The 14,096-nt window shown below is 35.9% G+C and overlaps 1 long non-coding RNA gene across 3 annotated transcripts in view; it reads right to left on the bottom strand.

The window, feature by feature from the left end:
• Positions 1 to 14,096, bottom strand: part of LOC118551451 (uncharacterized) — a 270,278-nt gene that overhangs the window by 210,411 nt on the left and 45,771 nt on the right. For 2 of the 3 annotated variants that reach the window (XR_013444663.1, XR_013444664.1), the window contains exon 5: positions 5,444 to 5,764. The exons of the other annotated variant lie outside the window; for it this stretch is intronic. This is a non-coding gene — a long non-coding RNA (uncharacterized LOC118551451). Of the gene's footprint in view, positions 1 to 5,443; positions 5,765 to 14,096 lie in introns of those variants that run through there. 3 annotated transcript variants of the gene reach the window in all.

Genomic DNA, 14,096 nt, shown 5'->3' with positions numbered 1-14,096 from the left:
TTGAGATGTAGATGTCATTTCTGATGACAGAGTCATCTTCCTACCAACATAGGAGGACACTTGAAAAGTTGTGGTATCCCTCAAAAGACTAGGTCAGAGTCCAGAGAATCTATGCTGAAACCAACCAGCTTGAGGTCCAACTACCTGACATTTTTATACATAAGTAAGGATTAGGTACCTTGGACAATGGCAGAAGTGTCAGAGGCCCCTTCTGAGGATAACAGAAGTTTTACCTAGTTTGAAAAGCTTGGGAGCATTTTGTCATTACTCCTTAAATGGGGTCAATGTCTAAGAGAAAGCAATTCTTCTGGCCTAGCTATTAGCTGGGAAAGGGAAGATGAAAGGCCTGCCTTAGATCCCTATACCACTCACAGATAAGCAGAGCTTTACTTCCAGAATTATTCTTTGAGGGAACACCAGGAAAATATAGAGGCTTCCAGCAATCTTTCCCCAGAAGCTGCCCCCTGATCCAAGTTTATTAACTTATGCATATTTTAATAATTCATGGTCAAACAGAGGCAGGGGAGGTGAGATAAATTAAAATGGAGAAAATCAAAAGAGAAAACTTGGGTTAAAACAATTGCATGGGATTTCAGACTAGTAGAACTAAAGTGGACAATTTATTACTACTATTGTTGTGTGACCTTGAATAAGTAACCTATCCTCTAGGACCTATATGCTTATATGATTGCTTCCTTCCCTGAGATAGTCAATCTTTGAAAGGTAGGGCCTTGAGTGACTGGATTTTGCATATCCAATTTTCAGAACACTTCTTGAGATCTAGTAGACATCAATGGATATTTAACTGAATAACTTATTTATGATGATAACACTGGTTAGAGAAATAGCCTTCTTTCCAATTGGAGTGAGTATAGTAGATCCTGTCTGTGTAGACAACATGTGAAATCTTTGTGTATCAAGCAATATGGTATTCTCATATATTTTTCTACATCAACCTATACACACACTAGCAAAATTACCCATATACATCATGACTTGAGCAACACTTTTTATACCTTATTCTTTCTTATATTACCTCAAAGGGTTTTGTCAGAGTTACACAGCTAATTCTATTATATGCCTAATATTTTTATGTATATATGATTAATTGCCATAAAGATAAAAATAATTACAATTAAAAGAAAAAAAATTTTGAAAACTTATATTAAAAAGAAATGCAGGGAATTGGAAATCTAATTGTGTCTTAAGTAAGTTATTTCAATTGATCTTCACATTGTTTCCTCAATGCATGTATTATTATTCTCTTATATATATGTGGCAAAGCCAGATTTCAACCCTTGACTATTTTATTCTGAAGTCCCAGAGTCATGTAATGTAGGAAGTACCCAACTTACTCATTCTCCAGCAAAGTCCCACTCTTTCCTTTTCCTTTCCTCTCTGTCATAGCTCTTCACAATTTTCATTTTATCTTCTAACAAGTCAAGGTACTTCCTCATTCTTGAGACTTTCTTCAAGAACCAGTAGTTAAATGCTGTGCATATCCAACACTGATGTCATTTTCGCCCCATGTGATATATTACAATACTGTACAATGGATTTTCTAACTGTTGAGAAAAGCAGTCAACCAAGGGTCCTGAGTGTCCACACTGTGGTGCCTAATTGTCCCTTGATATTCAGCAGTTTATGTAGCTAGTCACATAGGTAATTCAGTAGGTCAAAGTGACCTTAGCTTAATTACTATGTAACTGCTTACTCCCTGGGAAAGGGAACTAACCTGTTTGCTGCTTGCTACAAAAGGTGCAGAGCTCTTGATTTTTGGTTCCTCAGCTGTAGTGCAATTCCCTTTGTGTGAAGCCACCATCTGGGCCCTGTGGGACTTGGGGACAGGTAAACTCATGCTACCATACTAATGTTCCTGCTGTTTCCTTTGCAGTGCATAATAAACATTTTGCTCTGATTCATTAAGTCTGATTATCTACTTTTGGCACTTACCAACTTCTGGTGATCCAATGTGATTTCTTGCTTGGCTATCTCCATTGGAATTTTGTTACTCCATGTCACTTCCTATAGGGTTAAGTATATTCCCTGAAACTAACCCTCTGTAAAAAAAAAAACAAAAAACAAAAAACAAAAAACAAAAAACAACAAAAAAACCAAACCAACAACAAAAAAACAACTTTGCTTTCAAGTATTTTTGAGATAAAGAGATAACTGCTATAATCTCATACTATTTACTAAGAATTATGGCTTCTGAGGAGAGTTTTTGGTTCAAAGCTGGTAACTTAGCGAGAGAATGTAAATAGGAGCTAAGAAACCAGATTGTCATCTTCGTAAAACAATGTGAGGGATAATGGCTAGAAGCAGGATATTGGAGAGGCAACTGGAGTTAGAGGTGGTCAACAGGCAATGGAAGCTCTGGACTCAAATATGGGGTGGTGGACATCCAAGGGAAGATCTTTATGAAAAAGATTGATCTGTCTGTTGGAGTATCTCAAGCACTATTCTAAGGACCTTAAGTCATTTAGACCTAATTACAATCCAATGTGTTAGCTCCTACTATTATCTTCATTGTATAGATGAGGAAATTGAGAAAGAAAGAGGTTAGTAAAATGAAAAATACACATTTAGTAATTGATGGGAAGAGAGGAGAGACTCAGGGATGCTGTGTGGAGGTGTGGAGTGTCAGAGCATGGAGGATTTTGACTGGACAGCTGTTGCTTCAAGAGGAACACTAGAAAGAGCAGTGTCATGTTTAGAGGGGATTTTATGGAGGTTCCCCCTTGGGTTATTTTCTGGAAATGCTCTTGTTCATTTCCCCATAAAGGCCTACATGTGGATTAAATCTTATTTTTAAAATATAAACAAATATATTAGTATTAAACAACAAACAACAATTTTGTCCATGTACTAGTAATGACCTATTGGGCACCAATCATGGATTGCATGCTACACTTTAAGCAGCACTGACTTTGTGAAAAGATGACAGCCTTTGATTTTAGGCAGAGCTGGGCTGGAATTTCAAGTCTGGACCTAATGCATCCAATTTTTTCATATCTATAAAAATGCTCACTTGGGCTAACTAATGAAAATTTAATGAAGGAAATGCATATAAATCTATTAGCATACTGCCCAACATGCATTAAGTGTTTCTACTTCTTACTATCTCTCTCAATCCACTCTCCCTTATTTCCCATCTCGCTTCAAACTAATCCTTTTTCTCCCTTCAGCTATATTAACTACCCTGTAGGATTCCTGAATCTGATGCACTCTCTTGTATCTCTGCATTTTTGCACATGCTGTTCCCCTTCCAAGAACTCCTTCCTGCTATCTGCCACTTCTTCAATATCTGTCAATATTCCATTTTCACTTTGCAAAACCTAATTTTTCTCTCCATTGAAGCTTTCCCTGATTCCCTCAAGCAGTGTGAGATGACTCTCATCTGTGCACTCATCCCTGTGTTTCTCATAAATGTCTCTTCCTTGGGTATGAACCCCAATTCTAGTTATTTTATCCACCACCAACCCTGTCCAAACTCCCTTTCTAGGCATGTGAAACTGTAACTGGGCTAGGGTATCTGAAACCAAAGCTGAGTCTGGGAAGGATTAGACAGATTTCGGAGATTTTACTACTAGTTGCAGAGCATGAATATTGGGAGAATCTTAGGTGCACTGTTCAACAGCAATGTTGTGTTGATGCCAAATAATTCTGTCAGTGATCAGCTTAAAGGGTCAGGACATAGAGGTGGGAGGGTTAAGACTGAGGGCTGTGGTAGGCTAAATAATGGGCTCTCAAAGATATCCATGTCCTAACCCCCAAAAGGAAGTATATTTCCTTACATGACAACAGGGACACTGCAGGTATGGTTTAGTTAAGGATCTTGAGATGAGGAGATTATCCTGAATTATCCAGGTAGGCTGAATGTGATCACATGAGTCCTTCTGAGAGGGAGGCAAGAGGCTCAGAGTCAGATTCAGAGAAGAAGACCACAGAAGCAGAGGTCAGAGAAGAGACAGAATTGAAGATGCTACACTACTGGCTTCGAATATGGAGAAAAGGGCCATGAGCCAAGGAATGTATAAAGTCCCTGGAAGATGAGAAAGGGAAAGGAACAGATTGCTTCTTAGAGCCTCCAGAAAGAACACGTCCCTACTGACACTTTGATTTTTAGCCCAATAAGAGTATTTCTGAGTTCTGACCTCCAAAAATGTAGTAGAATACATTTGTGGGTTTTTTTTAAGTCATTAGGTTTGTGGAAGTTCACCACAGCAGCAATAGAAAACTAATTCAGGAATAATTGAGCACAGAATATAGGGTCTAAGACTTAAAGGTAGAGTCTGGGATGGGTCTCTGGAACCCTGTAGGTAGTAAAGTAGCTGTAGCAGTTTGTATACTGCAACTTGGACAACTGATCCAGTCCATCCAAGGTCACTTGAATGTGGAAAATAAGGGCACATACACAGACACACAGAGTATATGAAAACCATGGAAAAGGCCAAAATGTAATAACTGCCTCTATATGGAGAATGTATATTCTACATACAATTATAGGTTCCAGCACCACACACATGGAATTTTTGTTATATAAGTATCTGTGGAATCCCTATGTATGACAGAGGAGTAATATAATAAAACTTAAGTAAAAAAAGAAACATACCTATAATAGAGATTGATGATGGAATTGAACCACGACACTGCATGTGGTGGTGTTGGAGAATTAGGTGTGGGCAAGAATGGCTAGAGGCCCATCTACGTTAAAAAGAACCTCCATGGTAGAAGTAAGAACCTGTAGAGTATCCTGCCTAATGTGATAAGAAGACCCCAGTATGGCCAGGGCTGAGTAGATGTCTGTCTAAATGGAGAAAATGATTTTATTGTTTGGTTGTATGGGTGAGTGCTGGTGGTGGGCATTGGGTAAGGTGGTGCATAAATAGTGGCTTCAAATAACCACCATTTTATTACCTCTTAGATTATGTGCTGGTTGTTTCTTCTGCTCCACTTGATATTGGCTGAGTCATCAGTCATCCAAGGGCTTGGCCAAATGGAAATCTACCAGAGTTTATGTACACATCTGGGTCATTGGAAGGGCATAGTTGGAAATCCAGACTCAGTTGAGACTGCTAGGCCTCTCTCTCTTTGTGCAGTCTCAGAGCCTCTCCTTCACTACTCTGGCTCTCCAGTTTTATTTATAATAGGGTAGCAGAACTTCAAGGCTCACAATAGTGTGAAATTGGAAGCTTCCAGGCTTTCCTAAAGCTTAGACCTAGAAATGGCACATCATCACTCCTTTATTCTTTGGTAATAAAGCTAGCCCATATTCAGTGTGAAAAATGACTACACAAAGATGTAAAAACTGAGTCATCATTCATCAGAGACTATCTCTGTAAACCAGTTAGCACAAATAGGGGAGTGAGAACTAAGAGAAAGAAATATATGAAAGAAAATGAGTTCATTTATTTTTTTTAAAGATTTTATTTATTTATTTGAGAGAGAGAGAATGAGAGAGAAAGAGCACATGAGACGGGGGAGGGTCAGAGGGAGAAGCAGATTCCCCGCTGAGCAGGGAGCCCAATGCGGGACTCGATCCCGGGACTCCAGGATCATGACCTGAACCAAAGGCAGTTGCTCAACCAACTGAGCCACCTAGGCATCCGAAAATGAGTTCATTTATACCCTCACTGAATTTGAGGTGTATCCAAGATATTCCAGTGGAAAAGTGTAGCAGTCAATTGGATATATGGGGTTAGAGTTGCTGGGAAGGGTTTGGCTGATCGGTCTTCATCAAGGAGTACCAAAGAACAGTAGCCTGAAAGGAAATAAAAGAAGGGTGTGAAGAGTGTCACCAAGTGTCAATGACTGCAGAGATTTTAACTAGAATGAGATGAGGACTGATAAACATCCCCTAGGATTTTCACGTTGGAGGTCAGTGGCAGTGAGCAAAGATGTATTGGTAACATAGTAGGTCGGAAATCATCTGATTGGGAAGGGGGTATGGAATGACTACCAGAAATGTGAATGGAAGCAGGTAGGGTAACCTGATATCTCAATCTTGAAGGAAATATAGAATAGCAGCTAGGGTGGGATGTGTAGGGCAAGAGAGGATTCTTATACTGGATTATATATTTTCTTATTGTCTGTCCTTACTATTTAAATATCAGCTCCATGGCCAGCATTACTCTGATACCAAAACTAGATAAAGACACCAGTGAAAAAGAGAAGTATAGGCCAATACCCCTAATGAACATAGGTGAAAAAATCAGGTTACCCTACCTGCTTCCATTCACATTTCTGGTAGTCATTCCATACCCCCTTCCCAATCAGATGATTTCTGACCTACCATGTTACCAATACACCTCAATACATCTCAATAAAATACTAGCCAACTGAATTGACCAGTACATTAAAAAAATCATTCACCACATTCAAGTGGGATTTATTCCTGGTTTGCAAGGGTGGTTTAATATTCACAAATCAATCAATGTGATACATCACATCAAATGGAGAAAGGATAAGAACCATATGATCATAGCAATAGATGCAGAAAAAGCATTTGACAAAGTACAATATTCATTTATGATAAAAACCCTCAACAAAGTAGGTTCAATCTTTTTTAAATTTTTTTAAGTTTTTATTTAAATTGCAGTTAACATACAGTGTAATATTAATTTCAGGTGTACATTTTAGCAATTCAACACTTATATACAACACCCCTGTGCTCATCACAAGTGCACTCCTTAACTCTCACCCATTTCCCCCCCACCTCCCCTCTGGTAACCATCAGTTTGTTCTCTATAGTTAAGAGTCTGTTTCTTTGTTTTCCTCTCTTTCTTAAATTCCACATATGAGTGAAATCATATGGTATTTGTCTTTCTCTGTCTGACGTATTTTGCTTAACATAATATTCTCTAGCTCCATCCATGTCGTTGCAAATGGCAAGATTTCATTCTTTTTTATGACTGAGTAATATTCCATTACACACACACACACACACACACACGTACACACCCTACATCTTCTTCACTCATTCATTAGTTGATGGAGACTTTGGCTGTTTCCATAATTTGGTTGTTGTAGATAATGCTGCTACAAACATCAGGGTGCAAGTATCCTTTTGAATTAGCATTTCTGTACTCTTTGAGTAAATATCCAAATTGCTAGATGGAAAGGTTAGTTCTGTTTTAACTTTTTGAGATAACTCCACACTGTTTTTCACAGTGGCTGCACCAGTTTGCATTCCCACCAAAAAGCCCTCAACAAAGTAGGTTTAGAGGTAACTATACCTCAACATAATAAAGGCCACATTAGATACACCTAACATCATCCTTAATGGGGAAAAAATGAGCTTTTCCCCCAAAGACAGGAACAAGACAGGGATGTCCACTCTCACCACTTTTATTGAACATAAAAGACAACAAAAAGAAATGAAAGGAATCCAAATCAGTAAGGAAGAAGTAAAACTTTCACTATTTGCAAATGGCATGATACTGTATATAGAAAACCCAAAAGACCACCAAAAAACTGTTAGAACTTATAAATGAATTCAGTAAAGTCACAGGATATAAAATCAATGCACAGAAATCTGTTGCATTTCTATACACCAATAATGAAGCAGCAGAAAGAGAAATTAATAAAGCAATCCCATTTACAAATGCACCCAAAATAATAAGATACCTAGGAATAAACCTAACCAAAGAGGTGAAAGACCTACAGGTCTTTTCAGAGTACACTCTAAAAATTATTTTAAAATGATGAAAGAAATGAAGATGACACAAAGAAATGGAAAGACATTCCATGCTCATGGAATGGAAGAACAAATATTGTTAAAAGGTCTATACTACCCAAAGCAATGTACGTATTTAATGCAATCCCTATCAAAATACCACCAGCATTTTTCATGGAACTAGAACAAAAAAATTCTAAAATTTGTATGGAACCACAAAAGACCCCAAATAACCAAAGCAATATTGAAAAATAAAAGCAAAGCTGAAGGCCCAATCACAATTTTGGACTTCAAGTTATATTTCAAAGCTGTAGAGATCAAAACAGTATGGTAGTGGCACAAAAATAGACACACAGATGAACAGAACAGAATAGAAAACCCAGAAATGAACCCACACTATATGGTCAATTAATCTTTGATAAAGCAAGAAGAATATCCAATGGGGAAAAGACAGTCTTGTCAACAAATGGTGTTGTGAAAACTGAACAACAACATGCAAAAGAATGAACCTGGACCACTTCCTTTCACCATACACAAAAATTCAAAATGGATTAAAGATCTAAATGTTAGACCTTGATTCCATAAAAATCCTAGAAGGGAACACAGTAATTTGACTGACATTGGACATAGCAACATTTTTCTAGATATGTCTCCTGAGGCAAGCAAAAACAAACTATTGGGACTACATCAAAATAAAAAGCTTCTGCACAGCAAAGGAAACAATCAACAAAACTAAAAGATAACCTACGGAATGGGAGAAGATATTTGCAAATGACATATCCGATAAAGGGCTAGTATCCAAAATATATAAAGAACTTACAAAACTCAACACCTAAAAACAAATAACCCCATTAAAAAATGGGCAGAAGACATAAGCAGACAATTCTCCAAAGAAGACATCCAGATGGCCAACAGATGCATGAAAAGATGCTCATCATCACTTATCATCAGGGAAATAAAACTGCAATGAGATATCATCTCACATGATGAGTCAGTATGGCTAAGATAAAAAAAAAAAACAGGAAACAACAGGCATTGGTGAGGATGTGGAGAAAAAGAAATCCTCATGCACTGTCAGCCATAAAAAAGAATGAAATCTTGCCATTTGCAGTGACATGGATGGAGCTAGAGAGTATTATGTTAAGCAAAATAAGTCAGACAGAGAAAGACAAACACCATATGATTTCACTTGTGGAATTTGAGAAGCAGAATAAACAAACAAAGGGAGAAAAATGAGAGAGATTCAAACCAAGAAACGGACCCTTAACTATAGAGAACTGATGGTTACTAGAGGGGAGGTAGGGGTGGGTGGGTAAAATAGGTGATGGGGATTAAGTAGTGCACCTGTCATGATGAGCACGGGGTGATGTATGGAATTATGAATCACTATATTGTACACCACAAACTAATATAACACTATGTGTTAACTACCTGGAATTAAAATAAAAACTTTAAAAATTTTTTGAAAATCAGCTCCATGAGCAGAGAAGTTACTTTTTCCTTATTTTCTAAGGTATCACGTGGTGACTGACACATAGTAGGTGCTTAATAGATATGTGCTGAATCAATGAATACCCCCAAAGCAAAGTGGTTTGTTAACTATGGCACACTATGGAATGCTCTACTATGCAGGGAGTAAACAGAATGAGGTGGTTCTATTTGTATTTGAGAGTAATAAAGCCCCAAACTTTACTGTCGAGAAAACAAAATCAAACTGCAGAGTCATAAGTGTAATTTCTGAAGGAAAAACACTCATCTTCTGCCCCTAAATTTTTAAGAGTTATACGTATATATTGGGGATTTTGACCTTTTGTCTATTATTTATGTTGCAAATATGTTCTCCCAATTTGCCAATTAAATTTTTTTTATGATGAGTTATTTTTAGCCATGCAGAAATAAGGTTTTAAATTTTTTATGTAGTTACATTTCTCAATCTTTTCTTCCATTGCATCCAGATTTTGAGCCATAGCTTAAAAACTTTTCCCTATATCCACGTTAAAGAGGAATTCGCCTATATCTGCCTCTAGTACAACATGGTATTTTTTACATTTAGATTGCTAATCTATTTGAAGTTTATTCTTCTATATGGTGTGAAGTATCTAATTTTATCTTTTTTCCCCACATGGCTCTCCAGTTGTCCAAGCACCATTTATTTATTTATTTTTTTAATGGTTTGCTTCCAGTTTATTCATTAATTCCTTATTCATTTTTTTATTATGTTATGTTGGTCACCATACAATACATCATTAGTTTTTGATGTAGTGTTCCATGATTGTTTTTTGTTTTTTTATTATTATGTTATGTTAATCACCATACATTACATCATTAGTTTCTGATGTAGTGTTCCATGATTCATTGTTTGCGTATAACACCCAGTGCTCCATGCAGAACGTGCAAGCACCATTTATTTTAAAGTCCACTTTTGTCCCAGTGTACTGAGATCCCACCTTTATCATATCCCAAATTCTATTCCATTTTTATCTAGGCCTATCTCAGGATATTCTATTCTATTCCACTGGTGTGCCTATTCATAAGCCAGTTCCACTTGTTTTAATTACAGAGGCTCTATAGTGTGTTTTAATGTATGGTAGGGCTGCCCCTTCACCATAGCTTTCCTTTTTTAGTGTTTTCTTGGAGATTCTTGAATGTTTATTTTTCCATATGAACTTTAGGACCAATTTGTCTAATTCCATAAAGTATGTTGGTATTTTTATTGAGATGGCATTAAATTTAAAAATTAATTTAGGGAGAACTGACATCTTTATGATGAGTGTTCCTATCAAAAACAAGGGCTGTCTTTCCATTTCTTAGAGTCTCCATGTGTGCCTATTAGGAGGGTTTGAAAGCTAATCTCATATAAGTTTTGCACATTTCTTTGTTAAATGTATTCGTAAGTATTTTATCTTCTTTCTTACTATTGTTAATGAGGTTTTCTCTACCATGGTATATCTTCTAATTGATTATTTGTGTAAATTAAGGCTATTGACTTATATATGGCAATTTTATAGTCTGCTTCTCTAATTAAATATGTTTTTTTTGAGTTATTTTTACCACTGATTCTCTAGAGTATTCCAGGTACTTTCTTTTTCAGGTACACTTTCATATTATCTGCAAATAGAAATAATATTACATCATCTTTTCTAATCCCTATGCCATTAATAAATTTCTCTTTTCATTGCATTGGCTAATACTTCTGGTAAAATGATGAATAATAGAGGAGAGAGTGAACAACCTTAACTGGTTACTAATATTAGTGGAAGTGCTTCGAGATTTTATTCTATTGAAAAGCTATTTATGAATTTCTATTGTATCAAGAATGGGTGTAGGGGCACCTGGGTGGCTCAGGTGGTTAAGCATCTGCCTTCGGCTCAGGTCATGATCCCGGAGTCCTGGGGTCGAGTCCCACGTTGGGCTCCCTGCTCAGCAGAGAGCCTGCTTCTCCCTCTCCCTCTGCTGCTCCTCCTACTTGTGCTCTCTCTCGGTCAAATAAATAAATAAAATCTTTTTTAAAAAATTAAAGAAAAAAAAGAATGGGTATTGAATCACACTGTTTTTATCAGGGTTAAATATAAAAGTGATACTTGCTTTAGCTAAAAAAAAAAAAAAGTAAGCAGCTTTCCTTAATATCTAATACCAGGAAAATTCAAAGCTTACTCTTGTATCAATAACAATTAAAGAATAATAAAAAATGAATTAAGTTTAAAGCTCAAGAAGTAAAAAAAGAAACCCAATAAGGTAAAATTAAAAACTATTAGGAAGAACATAATAAATATAAAATAAGGAAGTAGAATGTAGTAATGATATATAAAAGAAAAAAACATTGTTTTTCCTGGTTTCTTGAAAAATACTAATAGACCAGATTGTTCTATTGAGAAAGTTTGGTAGAATTCCCCTGTGAAGCCATCTTGGCCTTGAGCTCTTTTTGACGGAATAATTGATAACTTTGTATCTTCTAGGAAAATTGGTCTGTTTAGGCTTTATTTCACTAATAGTTTCAATTTTTGTAACAAGTATTTCCCTAGGAAATTATTCATCTCATTAGGTTTTAAATGTACTTTCACAGAAGTCTGCAAAGTAAATTGCATGATTTTTTTAACATTCTAATTCAATAGTTATTTACCCCCCTTGTAATTTCTTATTTTGTATGTCTTTGCTTTCTCCTTTTTTTCTTGATTGTGTTAGCTATGGTGTGCCTACTAGTATTTTTCAAGAAACCAGGAAAAACAATGTTTTTCTCTTTTATATATCATTACTACATTCTACTTCCTTATTTTATACTTATTATGTTCTTCCTAATAGTTTTTAATTTTACCTTATTGGGTTTCTTTTTTACTTTTTGAGCTTTAAACCTAATTCGTTTATTATTCTTTAATTGTTATTGATACAAGAGTAAGCTTTTGAATTTTCCTCTGACCATGCTTTTCATGTATGACAAAGATACTGATATGTACTAATTTCACTGTATCTTTTTTTCAAAATCCATAATTATCATTGTAGTTCTCCTCTCACCCTAGTGTTGTTTAATAGGTAGTCAATTGATTCTCAGGGAGGAATGTCATTTAAAAGTAAACAGAGATTTGGAGGAATGCCTGGGTGGCTCAGTTGATTAAGCGTTCCACTCGTGATTTCGGCTCAGGTCATGATCTCGTGGGTGGTGAGATCGAGATCTGCATCAGACTCCATGCTCAGTGGGGAGTCTGCTTGAGATTTTCTCTCTCCCTCTCTCTCTGCCCCTAACCCCTCTCTACAATAAATAAATAAATCTTTAAGAAAAGTAAACAGAGGGGCACCTGGGTGGCTCAGTTGGTTAAGCAGCTACTTTCGGCTCAGGTCGTGGTCCCAGGGTCCTGGGATCGAGCCCCACGTCGGGCTCCCTGCTCCGCGGGGAGCCTGCTTCTCCTTCTCCCTCTGCCTGCCTCTCTGCCTACTTGTGCTCTCTCTATCTCTCTGTCAAATAAATAAATAAAATAAAATAAAATAAAATAAAATAAAAAAGTAAACAGAGACTTGGAGACAATATCAAAGGCCTAGTATTCATGTCATCTGAGTCCCAGAAATAGAGGAAAGAGTACAGTGTTGAAAGATTATTAGATCAACTAATGGCTGAAAGTGTCTCCAAAATGGTAACAATAAAAAATGAAATAATTTAAGGGGACCAGGGAACACCAGACAAGGTAACCTCAAAGGAATACATGCCCATTCCCACAATAATTAAACTGCTGAAAAACAACACATAAAAAATATTAAAGCAGACAGAATAAAAATGACATATTACCTATGACAGAACAACAATTTGAGTTACTGTGGATTTCTTATCATAAACCATAGTGGCTGAAAGGAAGCAAAAATTTTTTCAAGTGTTTAAGAAAGGAATTGTCAACTCAGAATTCTATAACCAAAAAAAAAACTTCAAAAAATGAATGATAAAGACATTCCATAAAGAAGGAAAATTAAGAGGATTAATTGCCAACAGACATTCTTTAAAAGAAATATTGAAGGAATTTTTTGACTTAGACTGAAGAGAAATAAAACCAGAACGAAACTTGGAACATGGAGAATGAGTGAAGAACAAGATAAATGGTAAATATCTTGGTAAGTAAAACTAATCTTCTCATTTACTAATTCTTTAAAATATGTTTGATGGCTGAAAGGAAAAAATTGTAACATTGTTTTAAGGGATTTTCAGTGTGGACACATGTAATATATGCAATAAATATAACATAAAATGGGGATGGGGTAAATGTATTTATAAGGTCTTAAAAATTCTATACTCCATTCTATAATCCACTCCATAAAATATTGATTCTAAGTAGAATGTGAAAAGTTAGGTATTTATATGAAAATCCCTAAAACAATCACTAAAATACAAAGAGACAAAGTAGAATACATAACAGGTAAATTAAAATGAAATATCAATAAATGTCCAAATAATGCAAAAGAAGGCAGGAAGGGGAAACAGAGGAATACAGATCAGGGGAACAAAGAGAAAACAAGTTTAGACCTAAATCCAAGCATATCAATAATTTCTTTAAATACAAATGGTCCACACATATCAATTAAAAGGCAAAGATCATCAGGAAAAATAAAAGTATGATCCAAATATATGCTGTCTACAAAATACTTATTTCACATATAATGATATAGGTAGGATAGAAGAAATATGATAGAAAAATATATCCCATGTAAAAAAAAAAGTACCAGAAGAAACCTGTGGCAACTATATCAATATCAGACAAAGTAGACTTCCAAGCAAGTTACCAGCAATAATGAGGTACATTACTATCATGATAATGATAAAATGATCAATTCACCAAGAGAACATAACAATCTTAAATACATATTCACTGAACAACAGAGCTTTACAATATATGAAGAAAAAACTGGCAGAATTGAGAAGAGAAATAGACAAGTATACAAA

This window comes from Halichoerus grypus, chromosome X (assembly GCF_964656455.1).
Source record: "Halichoerus grypus chromosome X, mHalGry1.hap1.1, whole genome shotgun sequence".
Taxonomy (NCBI): Eukaryota; Metazoa; Chordata; class Mammalia; order Carnivora; family Phocidae; genus Halichoerus; species Halichoerus grypus.
The sequence above is the reverse complement of the archived record's forward strand: the minus strand, read 5'-3'. Positions and strand labels throughout refer to the sequence as shown.